The sequence below is a fragment of the Protopterus annectens genome, chromosome 12.part0 (genome assembly GCF_019279795.1).
Source record: "Protopterus annectens isolate FY-2018-M chromosome 12.part0, PAN1.0, whole genome shotgun sequence".
NCBI classification, from domain to species: domain Eukaryota; kingdom Metazoa; phylum Chordata; order Ceratodontiformes; family Protopteridae; genus Protopterus; species Protopterus annectens.
Window position 1 is genome coordinate 924385451 of NC_056746.1, and position 13576 is coordinate 924399026.

Below are 13576 nucleotides of genomic sequence, written 5' to 3' on the forward strand. Positions count from 1 at the left end.
TGTGTATGTGTGCCTGAAGAAACATGTGCATATGCATAGACACATACATACACATACACACACACACACACACACACACACACACACACACACACACACACACACATACATGTATGAATCCATATGTATCTGTAGATACATAGTGAACATAAAAAGTTTACACACCCCTGTTAAAATGTCAGGTTTTTCTGATATAAAAAATGAGACCACAATAAATAATTTCAGAACTTTTTACCACCTTTAATGTGACCTATAACCTGTTCAATTCAACTGAAAAACAAACAAATTTGTTAGGGGAAAAATATAAAAAATAAAAAACATACAATACGCTGGTTGCATAAGTGTCCACACCCTTAAACTAACACTTTGTTGAAGCACCTTTTGATTTAATTACAGCATCCAGTCTTCTTGGCTAGGAGTCTATCAGCATGGCACATCTTGACTTGGCAATATTTGCCCACTCTTCCTTGCAAAAGCTCTCCAAATCTGTCAGATTACGAGGCCATCTCTTGTGCACAGCCCTCTTCAGGTCTCCCCACGGATTTTCTATTGGATTTAAGCCTGTGTTCTGGCTGGGCCATTCCAAAACTTTAATTTTCTTCTGGTGAAGCCATTCTTTTGTTGATTTGGATGTATGCTTGGGGTCATTGTTGTGTTGAAAGGTGAAATTCCTCTTTATCTTCAGCTTTCTAGAAGACATCTGAAGGTTTTGGGCCCAAAGTGACTGGTATTTGGAACTGTTCATAATTCCCTCCAGCTTGACTAATGCCCCAGTTCCAGCTGACGAAAAGCAACCCCAAAGCATGATACTGCCACCACCATGCTTCACTGTGGGGATGGTATTCTTTTGGTGATGCAAAGTGTTGTTTACCTTTTGGAATTGTGGCCAAAAAGTTCAACCTTGGTCTCATCAGACCATAACACATTGTCCCACATGCTTTTGGGAGACTTGATATATTGTTTTGCAAATTTTAGCTAGGCCTGGATGTTTTTCTGTGTAAGAAAAGACTTCCGTCTTGCAACCCTATCCCATAGTCCAGACATATGCAGAATACGGGAGATTGTTGTCACATGTAGTACACAAGGGTTCCTATGAGTACAACGAAAACGCATTTTGTCAAATGCGTTTTTGTCAACACATGTAGAAAGAACAGGCAAAACAGCGAAGCGGCTGTTCAGCAAATTCTTTCTCTGGGAAAGAAGTCACTTGACCGCTTCGTTGTTTTGCAGGGTTCTGAAGTGTAGTGTGGTACCTTGTCTGGTATAGCTCCCGAGTGTGATTGTGCAACAGTTACTGACCTTAGGGTTAGGGTGCGGATTATGGTAAGTACATATGTATGAAAGTGTTTACTGTTTTATATTTTGTGTTAGATGTATGGTTGAGTTACATGTGTATGTGTTTCCAGCTGTTTACTTTTGTTTTTGGGGGGGGTAGAATTATGGTTAAGGTAAGTGTGTATGTGTTTGGAACTGTTTATGTAAATGTGCGAGGGTTACTGACCTTAGGGTTAGGGTGCGGGTTAAGGTAAGTGCACATGGTTTAAAATATTTACTGTTTTCTTTTTCATTAAATGTATGGTTGGGTTATGTGTATATGTGTATTTATTTAGTTGTTTACTGTTTTTTGTGAGGGTATAATTAGGATTAGGGTATGTGTGTATATGCTTGGAAGTGTTTAATGTTTTTTTTTTTTTTTTGCGGGGGTTGGAACAGCGATTTCTTTCCCTAGGAAAGAAATCGCTGTTCTGTGGATTCAACATTTTCAGCTTTCACTGAAAATGTGTTGATGAAACATCGTTCACTGTTTTTAATGTTCAATGTTTCAGTATAGACCCGTACACAACCAGTACTTGCCAGAAATTCCTGCAGCTCCTTCTGTGTTGCTGTAGATCTCTTGGCAGCCTCGCTGATCAGTTTTCGTCTTGTCTTTTCATCAATTTTGGAGGGATGTCCAGTTCTTTGCAACATCACTGTTGTCCCATATTTTCTCCACTTTTTGATGACCCTCTTCACTGTGTTCCATGGTATAGCCAATGCTGTGGAATTTTTTTTGTACCCTTCTCCTGACTGATACTTTTCAACAATGAGATCCCTTTGATGCTTTGTAAGGTCTCTGCGAACCATGGCTTTTACTGTAGCAGGCAACTGAGTAAATGTCAGGAAAATCCTACTAGGACAGCTGAGCTTTATTTGGGGTTAATCAGAGTCTCTTTAATTGATGGCAGGTGTGTACCCAAGAAGACTGTTGTTGTATCTTTCGGCTTTTCCCAGTTAGGGGTCGCCACAGCGGAACTCCGGTCCGCTAATGATTGGCAGTAGATTTTTACGTACCGACTTGCCAGGCTTGACGCAAAACCTTCAACGAAGGTACGCCCATTCATGCATGTCTCCACACAGAAGACGCTTTAGCTGAGAATCGAACAGGCAACGTCTTACTGTGAGGCAACAATGCTACCGCAGCACCACCACCGCAGCTGAATGCTGTAATTAAATCAAAAGGTGCTTCAACAAAATATTAGTTTAAGGATGTGCACACAACAAAGTATTAGTTTAAGAGTGTGCACACTTATGCAACCAGCGTATTGTATGTTTTTTATTTTTTATATTTTTTTCCCTTAACAGATTTGTTTGTTTTTCAATTGAATTGTACAGGTTACAGGTCACATTAGAGGTGGGAAAAGTTTTGAAATGATTTATTGTGATCTCATTTTTTATATCACAAAATCATGGCATTTTAACAGGGGTGTGTAAACTTTTTATATCCACTGTATATCTATATAAATTACACATTATGATATCACAAGGAGAATTAGCCCAACAGTTTATGCTTTCAAACATTTAAAAACAAGATGATTGTGCTTAGGGTTTTACCAGCACGTGGATATTCACTTTCTTTTAATAAAAATGAATTAAAAGTGCTTCATTCAGCCAAAATAAATGAAGTTTTGAAGAAAAGTACAAAGAAATGGAAGCAAACCAAACCTTGGCTTACTTTTGTAGCCCAAAAACAAATAGTTGCCAACTCAGACCACAGACTTTGCATGTCTTTACATATTCCTTGTAATAAAGTCATAAACCATACCTTATTTATTATGTAGTCCATTAGGAAAGCTGTGGCTGATGAGGTTCTCTTTGTGCCTTTGTATTGTAATAAAATCACATCTGGCAACAAGCAGCTTTTGGGGTACTTAAAATACTCACACCCAGTGGGGACTTCTCTTTCCCTTTACACAGTGGAAATTTCTATCTCGCATTAGGTCCCAGGCCTTAGGAACTTTTTCTGTCTCTTCTCAACTCTTATTTTAAGTGAACCTGGACCTAGAAACTCCAGATTACTGTGCAGCTGCTCTAACCATTAAGCTATCAAGGAAGTTGTAGCAGATGAAGCATGTATTTTTCAGTGTTGTGCCCCTAAGCTTTGATCAGCTTCTAAAAAGGCTTCATTCATGTAGTAGTTTGTTTGTCCTGGTTCCAGTAGTTTGTTGATGTACTCTTTCCTGTCTCTCTCTTTGTCTATTTGTATATTATGTTGTGTGTGTGTGTGTGTGTGTGTGTGGGGATTCTGTATATAATCATGTATAATCTCCATAATCAGCCTTGGTTGTGGATAAAAAAAGAATATGGAAAGCAGCCCACTTACTTTGTAAAAAGTAGAGTTAACATGTAAATAAATGAATAAATATAAATGTGTAGTTGTACTTCCACAATTCTCATTGGTGTGCTTGTATGTGATTCACATAAGTATGAGGGAGAGGTGTTTGAGTGTGTGTGTTTGTTTAGGCACATGTGAATCTGTGTGGATATGCACACACTTAAAGAGTCCAAAGAAAAAACCACAACAGACTAAGTTAGCTGGTTATGGTCAGTAGGGAAGTATCATCTGACAGTTTGGACTTTAGGTGGTGAGAGAGGAGTCACTCACATGGCAGACAGGTTAAGGGAGGAACCTGTTACAGTGATCAGTCCCAGGGGAAAGAGCACTTGGGTTAGTGGCCGACAAATGGGGCAATATAGCATAGAAGGTTACTGCAATGCACTGACAACTGCTTTATTTTTGTGGACCTAAACTGATTCTTTTGATCTCTACTTAACACAATATAAGACTTTGAACTAGTCACTTAAATGGGCCAAAGCTCACAATCACCACTGAAATATGCCACTTGCGCTTAGAAGGTCTCAGCTCGTACTAAAAAAAAATAATGTAAGGTAAATAAATGAATATGTCGACAGTGTGGTTATTGAAAGATCTGGCAAGTTACAGCAGAGAGTACCACAGTGGCATCACATAGTAAATTAGCATATTATGGGGAGTAAAACACTAAAACTATACAGCTGGGTGAGAAAAATGTCACAAAATAAGATGATAAGCATTTATATTGCAGAAGTCCTACAAGGACCAGGAAGGGGATATGCATGTCACTCAATGAATTTCATACAGTAGCCATTGACAGCACAACAACATTAAAGGGCAGAAGTTCACAAAGGCATCAGAGGTACAGGAAAGAGTCTAGTTGGGTATGCACATGTCATTTCAGAGCATACCACATGTAAATTGTCTAAGACAAGAAACATATCAAATCATGCACTACCAGGCAGGGGTGAGGTTCCCAAAACCTGCTAGGAGGTGAGTGTATTACAAATTCAAAGTGTCCACAGTTTTGAACTGTGCCTCTTATCTGGAATATTCTTAGTGTTTGAGTGACTTATGTCCTAGGCAATGCCAGCCAGCATCTCTGTGGTGTTAATTCTAGTTCTGTCAGTTTCATATCCTACAGAGTTAGGTTTTTCCACACTATTCAACAATCAAAAAGCAAGGTTTTAACTGGATTAATAACGGCTGATGAAGTGCAATCCTCTGCTAATGCACTTAAAGCACCCTTCTGTAATTATAGTACTTGAGTTACTTTTCATAGTGCTTTCTAAATTAGCTGAATAAATTTTGGACGCTTAATCCCAGTCTTCATTTAGGATAGGAACAGTGCCTTGACATGCAGAACAAGTTTACAACCAAGATTTAAAAAAAATGTTTAATATATCATTACTATCTTAGCTTACACTACACAGAACTGCACACAGTATAAAAAATTCTTCGTGGAGGGTGCAGTTATCAAACGCATAGTGAAAAAAAAGACCAGAATGATCGTAGTTACAATAACACAAACCTGAAGACTGCAGGATTATTTCTATCCATTTTTATTCTATTACGCTTTGAACGTGCGGTTCTGACCCCCGGTACAAGTCGCCGAGCATATGGTGACGTTTCCAGTGTCAGCAGTAACTGTCACTGAAGTATGAGCTCCAGAAAGGATGAACAACTAACTGTTCGCGGCTCTGTTCACGCATATACTTTCTATGCACAATGAAATATCTTACCTTAACTGAATATGAAATAGCAACTGTTAAAAGTCCTGTAGTAGTTTATCCGTGGTTTTAAAATCTCTTCCAGAAGTAGTGGACCCATTACAACACATTCTAGTCTGCACAGCCCTATTCAATCCAAAGTGGGGAAAAACAGGGCAACATATATTATTAACTAAAAAATGCACCTACCACTTTAGACCATAGCGCTGGAACTGTGCGATGGAAACGCAAGCTAGACCACAGAGGCTGTCAGAGTGTGCCAAAAGAAGGAAGATCTGCAGTCCTGCACGATACCGGCTGGATTATGAGCATTAATACCTCCTGGTGATAACTAATGGACTGTTACATAGCGAACTCTCTCTCTCCCTGTCGCTGTAGTCCCGCATGGTGTAGCGGTAGGGCGGCGCACACCGTGCCCCCCTTCACCCCTCAACTTCGGCTCGGTTTACAGCTCCGCCCGACTCCAACTCAGCTCGTCGCTCTCTTACTGCACTAACGCCTGCCGAGCCACAGCAATGTGCCCAGAGCTGATAGCACTATCTGCGCAAGAGGGACCCCCCCCCCCGCATTGGCAATGAAATAAGAGGAAAAAACGTTCCAAGAAAGATAGTGCCCCAGCACGCACATATATATACACACACACATACACATATAAACAAAACATGTTCTGCTTATGGGACCAATGTGAAACTACTCTTATTTCACATTACTGTTTCCTAAGATACTGCCAAGTTTACAAAAGAAAACATATGACACAAGCCCCCGCCCAAGTCGGACAGGGGGAGTAGGAAACTGTGGCTTACTTTTAGTAGACGGATTTTTTTTGCCTTGTAGATCTGCTCTGAACTTTACGCACAATTTTATATATATATATATATATATACATACATATGCATATATATATATATATGCATATATATATATATATATATGCATATATATAAATATATATATATATATATATATATATATATATATATATATATATAGATATATATATATATATATATATATATATATATATATATCTATATATATATATATGTATATATATATATATATATATATATATATATGCATATATATATATATATATATATATATATGCATATATATATATATATATATATATATATATATATATATATATAGACACACACACGTGTGTGTCTGTGTGCGTGTGTCAGAGAGAGAGAAAGAGAGAGAGCGAGCGAGTGAGAGGGAGACCTCACCTTAGGTAACAGTGTAACAGTCCCAACCGTTTTCTAAGTGCAGGTACTCACCATCCTGCTAATACCTCTACTTTATGAAGAACAGTGCAATGCAATACAAAGTTTCTTCCTTGTGCCCCAGATATGGCTGCCAACTTTTAAGATGTCGAAAGTGGGACTTTTCCATGGATATGTAACATTTAACAGGACTCACAATCAATGCAAAGGACTGGACTTCAATTTTCTGTCAAAATAAAAAGTATGTTGTTGTAGAATTTGAGCTGCTGCTATTATGTTTTTATAATATGGGTAGGGTACAGATTTTATGCAACTATTACATGTAATTTATTAAACAATGTTTACCCTAAAATCTCAGCACCTTACCCATTTTTCCTGTTTTTTTTCAGGACACAAAAGCTAAAATAGAAACTGTCATACACAAAGAAGAAGAAGAAGAACAACCCTAGCCCCAGCCAGTCTGCACTTACTGGGTCTCCTTAGCTTTTGGAGGATGGTGGTACATGCAAATAGATTATTTTCTTGCATTCCCACATTGTGCATAGGCTGGAATATGTCAAAGCCTCTTCTTGCCCACTCTCTCACAAGGGCAGCAACAGTGGCAGATGCAAACACATGAGGCCTCCACACCCAACTGTTAATTTGCTAAAATGATATATTCTTCCACTGTTGCAGGAAGAGAACAGGAAATCCTTAACAGACTATTATGCTTATATGTTACCAGCCTGCAACTTACGCTGAACATCCAGCCTACTTTTGAGACAATTACTTTCTAAAATGCAAGGCAGAATGTACTTCCACAAATACAGCTTTTTAATTAGCATTCCACTAAAGTTACTTGTGTTTTTGTTTTAAGAATGTACACTCCTCCAAAACAACCATTAAGAATTTTTGGAACAAATAATGTACTCCTTTGAGAGTGTGTAAACCCATGTTTAGCCTTATAGACAGCAGCTAGTGTGTGATTAAAATACAGTCTTTCTTCAGGCAAATGGCTTTATCAATGACCAGCCACAATGGAGACAACCTTCTGAGACATCAATGCAGTAAACAGAAACAAAATCCTACACTATTACTGTTGTTACTAAGACTTTTTCGAGAAGAATACCTATAAACGAGGAAAATGCTCCCTAAATTCCTGAGTATATTGCAAACGTCTGAGCCATACACCCCTGGTACTAGCCTTTAAAAATCATAGTAGAGGGTAGAAATGAGGAGCTGGTATTTGCTTATGTTTTTTTTTCAAAACAAAAGCTGTTTACATACTAGATAACATACAGATTATAATAAGGAATCTTTGTATAAGCTTAGTTCAGTTATTTAATAATGCACTTAGCCTTAAAAAGGTTTAACTTTATCAAAAAATGAATAAATGTAAGAGGACAGTAAGGTGAAATCTGAGGGCAAAATAATTTAGTGGTAGATCTGATTGGTGGCATTTGACAGAGGTTCTGCATAAAGTTTCTAAGTATCAGAGAGAACAGTTCAGAGGTCACATCCTCTGTAAACTTGTATCTGTGTCTTTCTTTTTCGATCTTCTACTTTTTCTTCATTCTTCTTCTTTCCCTTAGTTTTGTTCCTTCCTTTTTATGTGACTTTATGTAATACATTTTATTAGTAAGTCCACTTAAGCCGGCAGTCCCTTTCCTTCAAAAAATTTAAAAGAAACAATTTACACAAACACTAAAGTAGTGTATTAGCCTAATAGAAACACAGTAATTTCTTGGTGTCAGAAATATTTAGAGTTGTGTACTGTATCTATAACAGTTTAACATAGGTCATAGGTTTATTGGTACAAGCTAATGGCCACCAGGGCCTTTATAAGCCTAGCTGTGCAAGCCGACCCAATTATGTCATTATATATCTTGGACATTTATTAAGATGGGTAGACTAGTTAGGAAGTTTCTAGAGGTTATGCGTGGGGAGGGTATGTTAGTTTGGACTTTAATGTATTCCTCTGTCTATCAGAGATTATTATGGTAATGGTGGAGGGCATCAGACTCTTAAGACGTGAAACACAATGGTCTTCCTTAGTAAAGCAATATTTTCCTATAAAAACACCACAGTGTGTATTTGTTTCTTTTTCTGGAGAGAGGAAACATCCCATATGGGAAACTGCAGCACACATTTCTGCCTCATTATCATGTATAATCAACTTTTTCAGCAAATCAGACCTTTCTTCATTATAGTCAGGAATGAATTGGAACAAGGTTTTGTACATGTGTCTGAGAGATAAATCTTTTCATGAAACTGTCCATCTACACTGCGCAATCACTGTGTGCAAAGGCAAGAGGGTGTTGAAAGGGAAAAATATGAGCAGACTAAAGGAGTCACTGGAATAAACACCATTTCAAATGTTGTTGCATTTAACGGCTGCAGACTACAGTGAAGACATGTGGTAGGGTAGCAAAGATACAGAAGCTGAGGAAACCTGAGATGAACTGTCTGAGCTGGGTAGTAGTATTCAAACTATGGGAAAGATGAAGAAACAAGAATATCAGAGCAAATGCCAAAGTAGTGCCAATTGCAGAGAAGGTTAAGAAAAACAAACTGTGGTGGATCGGTCACATGTACTGGAAAGCATATGATGATTTGGTGAAGACTATTTGGAAGAAACAGGGATAAGGCAAGAGAAGACAAGGGTGACCTGCTGTAGATCAAAGTGTATGTGCTGCATCTTTAAGAAGCATATCAAGGACTGAATGTGCACATATAAATACCAGACACTTCCTATTCCCAGTGCCATTTTGAGAGTGCAGCCAGAGAGTGAGCATGTATGATTGCAGTACTTAGTTTGTATATAAGTTATTTAAGTTAAAGTTAGTAAACGTCTATCGTGATGTGTTTGTATATAATAAAGTTGCTTGAACAGAACCCATGTAGACTCTTCTATTATGTCCAAAGTAGGAGAGCGACATGGTGTCAGAACTGGGATTCCAGAGAATGATATTTGGAGCCATGAGGTGCAGAGATGACAGTGAGGGTAAACTAAGAGAAATGAGCATGAAAAAGAGCCAGAAAAGAATCAAAAGTAATGAGAATTATCACAAACTGCTTATTTTATAACAAAGATGAAACAGAGCATTACAAGGGCACAAACCACATTATTAAGCAAGTGGGAGGCACAAAAGTTTATTAACCAAGCAAAATGTTTAAGATTAAGATATTTGATAAAAAGATTATCAGAAAAGCAAAACGAGTATGTTTAAAGCAAAACGAGTGAGTTTGAGGCAAAACAGGCATGTTTAGAGTAAAATGAGAACAAGAAAAGTACAGTGGCCATGAAAACAGATTAAGCAAGCAAAACAAATATAATAAGGCAAAAATGGCACATTAAGCTTAAATAAAGCAAGGCGACTGCATGCTTTCTGGCAAAGTGCTGTGTTTTGGCATAACTGCAACTTTTGTATTGTATCAAGGGCATAACTAGAGTTATTCAAAGTATCTCAACGTGTGTAAAAGTGCTTACAGTGTGTGCCCATTACTGTGCATGTATTCTGAAAAGTTATTTGTATATAAAGTGCAACTATTTCATGAAGTACAGTCAATGTATAGCCATTTCAAAAAGATTTTTGTGCTGTGTGTGTCTATTAGCAAAGTGACACCATTACAGAGTGTTTCTTGCACTGTAAAGAATTGCCTAGCAAGGTACCGCCATTTTGGGAAATTTCAGTGTGCTGTGTACAGTTTATTTGCAAAGTGCAATTACATCGAAATGCTACTGACTCTGAGCTTCTTCTGCCCAGTCTGTTCGCATCGTGCAATTATTTGAAATGTTTCTTACACTAAGAGGTGATTTCTTGCAGTACAATAATTTCAAGAGTATTACAGTGCCCGAGAGACTTATTTCACAAAGTTCAGTTATACAGAGGCTTGTTGTGCTATTAGGCAAAGTCACAGATACTGGCATAAATTTCTGGCATATGTGTATGTGTTTGTGCTTATTTGCAAACCCCTTCACTGGTATGTGTTAATATGGCAGACAGATTTCGAAAGCCCTTATCACTTGTATTTGATCAGAATATTGTTTAGAATTGGAGAATATTTGAGCAAGAGTACGACATGTTTATACAAGCAGCTTATTCAGATAAAGATGTGTGCACCAGGGCATTCATTTTGCTAAACCTAGCTGGGTCAGAGGCCATTGAAAGACAGCATTCATTTGTGTATGCACCAAGAGTATATGAGGGAGAAGGTGAAAATCATCATATTGTTGTACAGGCTGAATCAAGGGAAGACCCTGACTGTTTGAAGTGCAGATTCAGAGAAATGTGTAACACCCAGACAAATATTACATTAGAGAGGTATTTGTTTTACATGATAGATCAGAAACCAGGGCAAACGTTTTCAGCTTATACAACTGATCTGAGAAACAAAGCTAAAATGTGTCAGTTTGGTGACTTAAAAGATGAGTTAATAAAAGGCAGGCTTATGTGCGGTTTTAATAGTGTTGCTGTGAAAGAGATTTTGCTTCATGACCGGGATTTAACATTGAGTAAAGCCATTGGGATTTGTCAGATCCATGAAGTTACAGAAAAACACACAAGTATGTTTGCAGGTGACAAGAGCATGGTTTCAGCAGGTTCCAGAGCAAATATAGACAACATGCAACACATGGGAAACAGAAGTAGGCAAACGATGAACAGATGCACGTAGGACCCTGCACGGCCAAACAATAGTAAATTCAAAAAAGCAAAGCCAGCAAAAGTTGATAGATGCAAAGTCCAAATAATTTATTCAGACATGAGGGACAAATCCCTCATGAAACATATAATCAGACCGGTTTCGGCTCAACAGAGCCTTCTTCAGTGAGAATCAAATAGTAAATACAATAGCAAACCCAGTTTATATATATAAAACTGGAGAATCACATGAGAACCAATCAGAATATACAATAAAAATTCAAAATTGGTCATTAAGACCGGGTGGGAACAAAGCCCCAAGTTTAATGATCCATTTCCTCTCCTTAAAAGTAAGTGTCTCATGCCATTTGGGCTTATCCTTACATATGCCCTTAATACAGTCGATGGTAACAAACTTAAAGGAGGCTGTTGCATGTTTCAAACTGTGTTTATATAATGCATTATTAGGGCGTTTGTTCTTAATATCGCTCAAATGTTCACAAATTCTACAACGAAAAGCTCTGGAGGTCTGGCTCACGTAAAAAGCAGAACAAGTGCAGGTCACCAAATAGATGACCCACTCCGTACTGCAATTAGCCCAAAATTTGATGTCAAAAACCTCAGAAGTATTTTTACTACTGAATTCACGGGTATGTGTAACCCGGGTACACAATGAGCAATGACCACATGGAATACAACCTAGAACAGGTCCGCCTAAGAAAGATAGTTGAGTAGAAACTGTAGAGTCAGGAGATAACCTCTTATAATGGCTGAGTTTGGAACCTATAGTTTGTCCCCTTCTGAATGAAAAGGCACACCTATCACCAAGAAAAGTATGTAATTTATTCTCAGCCATAAGCACATTCCAATGCCTCTGTATAATATTCATGAAACCCTTTGTGTTACGTCCGTAAGTAGTAACCAGCCGTAAGGGCTGTTGTACCAGATCCTGATTACGGTCTTTGTAACACAATAAATCCTGTCTGTTTAAATTTGAAGCCCACTGTTTGGCCATATTAACTCTGCCTGGACGATAACCTCTATCCATAAATCTATGGGCCAAATCATCACGAGTTTTAACAAAGGACTGTTGGCTAGAACATATTCGTCTGGCTCTTAGAAATTGAGATTTGGGTATATTCTGGATGATATGTTGTGGGTGGAAGCTGGAAGCATGTAATAGGGAACTGAATTCTGGAAATTTCCTAAATAATGTGGTAGACAAGGTGTTATCTTCATTCCTGTTAATCTCCACATCAAGAAATATCATCTTGGATCTATGGTAATTCATCTTGAATTCAATTCCCCATATGTTGCCATTAAGATAATCCAAAAACTCTTGAAGGTAGTCTTCATCAGCCTTCCACACCAACCAACAATCATCCAGATAACGACGCCAAATATCCATTTCACACATATAGATATTATGATTTGGGTCATAAATTATGACCTCCTCAATGTATGCCATAAAAAGATCTGCATAGATGGGTGCAAAAGACGCACCCATCGCAGTACCTTTAATTTGCCAGAAACATTGATTTTGATAGTAAAAAACATTACTGGTCAATACATATTCTGTAAGACATACCAAAAAAGTATTAAATCCAGATTTATATAGACCTGATCTAGCCAACCAATAGTCCAAAGCCTGTATGCCCGCCCAGTGTGGAATATTGGTATAGAGGGAAGTAATGTCCAGAGTACATAGTAGCCAATGAGATTCAAGTTGTGTCTCATTAATAATGTCCAAAAATTGAGTAGTGTTTTGGATCCTAGCCCTAATTAACAAAAGTAACGGTTTTAGATATTGAGTCAGATATTCAGACAATGGTTCAGTAAGGGACCCATGTCCTGAAACAATGGGTCGGCCTGGTGGATTATTAGCATGTTTATGTATCTTAGGTAAAAGATAGAAATATTGTTTCTTGGGGGACAGAACCATCAGTTGTTCTTTTATAGCCGGTGTGATTATACCCTCCTCAACTGCTTGTGTTAAAAACTGTCCAATTTTCCGCTGAAACTGCGAGGATGGATCCACAGGCATATACATATAATATTCCTTATCACCCAATTGTCTCATGGCCTCATTATCATAAGAACCCTTGTCTAATACCACGACAGCCCCACCTTTGTCAGCTTGTGTGATAACCAAATTTTTATTCTTAGCAAACTCATCAAGACTACGTACTTCATCCATGGACAAATTATTATATGATATGGGAAAATCCCTGAAATAGCAATGTAAATCCTGTAATACATTTTTCTGAAAAACACCAACCAAATGTGTCATAGGTGGGTTAAAAGTAGATTTCTTAAACTTGAACTCATGGGATATGCCACCACCATTGTTCCCATATAACACTT

At 37.9% G+C, this 13576-nt stretch overlaps 1 protein-coding gene across 5 annotated transcripts in view; it reads right to left on the reverse strand.

Moving 5' to 3' along the window:
• Window positions 1-5912, reverse strand: part of RIPOR3 (RIPOR family member 3) — an 856049-nt gene extending 850137 nt beyond the window's left edge. For 2 of the 5 annotated variants that reach the window (XM_044089954.1, XM_044089953.1), the window contains exon 1: window positions 5551-5912. The gene's annotated coding sequence lies outside the window, so the exon portion shown is untranslated. The remainder of the gene's footprint in view (window positions 1-5550) is intronic. The other 3 variants (XM_044089949.1, XM_044089950.1, XM_044089951.1) reach the window with 2 other exon arrangements.
• Window positions 5913-13576: the final 7664 nt, after the last annotated feature.